This window comes from Aotus nancymaae, unplaced genomic scaffold (genome assembly GCF_030222135.1).
Source record: "Aotus nancymaae isolate 86718 unplaced genomic scaffold, 86718_ANA_hifiasm-v0.15.2.pri h1tg000040l, whole genome shotgun sequence".
Taxonomy (NCBI): Eukaryota; Metazoa; Chordata; class Mammalia; order Primates; family Aotidae; genus Aotus; species Aotus nancymaae.
This window is the reverse complement of record NW_026988454.1, coordinates 78,524,104-78,525,789: the sequence shown is the minus strand read 5'-3', so window position 1 is coordinate 78,525,789 and position 1,686 is coordinate 78,524,104.

Here is a 1,686-nt window from a genome sequence, read left to right as displayed (position 1 = left end):
GCTCTTTATTGAAAAGTGTGCCTAATCCTGATTTATATTAAAAAATTAAGTTTTTATGTAACACCACATCATGGAAAACAGCAAGCTTCATGTCTTCCCAGTTTAGAAACGCTTTTGGTATGGTTTGACTGTATGTATAAACTATGTAGACTACATGAAATATTCTTTCGGGAGAGCCCAGGGAAGATCTCAAAAGACAATTAGTGAAGCAGCTGAAACTGAGATTCAGTGAGAGACTTTATGATTGAGTGAGACATACTAGACAATGGTTGCAAATAGCCCCAAATTGGAAGTAACAAGGACCAATGCTCCAAACTATATGAAAACTGAACTCCTTCTCTTTTGGCCTTCTCTGTAGCAAGCTCTAGTGAATTTATTTATTTATATAAATAAATCCAAGGATTTATTTATATAAATAAATCCAAGGATTTATTTATCTGATTTTGGGGAATTATTTGGCCAAGAGAACTCAGGGGAGGTTAGCTAGTATTAAGCAACCTTTCACTCATTCATACCATTCATTATTCATACTGCTCATTATAGAGTAGAGAGAGATAAACTTAATTATTAGCTTTATACATTGTGACATTTGCAATCAGCTTGAGCACAATACCAGTTATTTTTACAATAAAAAAGTTTATCATCCTGTTCCTCTAATCTGCCCCCATACCCAGCCTTTTTTCTCACTCTACCCCTTCACAAATGTCTTACCTTAGGCCACATAGTCCCTCATGGGCTTTTGCACAGGCAGGTGTCCACCTGAAACACCTTTCCCCTAATTCTGTCTACTGAAATTCTGTTTATCCTTTCATTTCCACATTTGCTAGGAACCTCCCAGACACCCTCAAGTTGCAGTTTGTTTCTCCAGGTTCTAGGGTCCCAGTGGTCCTGGACCACTTTTTGGGCTTGTTTCTTGGCCTGGAGGTTCTCTACCATGCACATGACGTAAATTCAAGTTATAGACCGAAATATGTCACAGAACTGGGGTTTTGATTTCCGGTGACTATTTTCTAACCCAAGGCCCCAGAAGAACACAACTTTCTTTAAGCCTTTCCTGGACCTGTGGAGAGTTTTCCTGGCTCCTTTTCTTTGGAGAAGGCAGTGTTTCACAGCTCTGACCTTCATACCCAAGGCCCAGTTAGGCTGCCACCCTCATGTAGAGCCTAGGCTGAACTTCTTGCCCTTGAATCAGCAGTCCTAAGGGCTTCCATTCCATTCAGTCCCTATGGGCCAATGCTGCATCACCCTACCACTGTGTGCTACTCTGACTTTGGCTTCTGCCTTCATTTTTGCTTCCTGAATTTTTACCATTCTTTTGTGCTTAGCTTGTAGTAAAATTGTATTGTGGTGGTGTCCTGTTTTAACAAGCATTTCTATGTTTTGGGAGCTAGGTGTGAGATGGTGATGCAGGGAGGAAACTTGCTTATGTCAGCTCATTCTGCTGTGTTGCCTGATGGACCCAGAACAGTACACTGGTGTTCAATTACGGAAGTTGTCACAACTATTCATTCCATTTAATCTGTGTAAATAGAAAGATTCCAAGTACACCTCTTGTGTAATAACAATACGTCTCTCTAACATCTGGATATCTAGGGTTCCCACATAAGGTTGTTTCCAGAGTTTTTCCAACTAAATAATTAGATCCCAGTGAGGAAAGGTTAAGTTCCCAGAGATGTATGGGAGAAA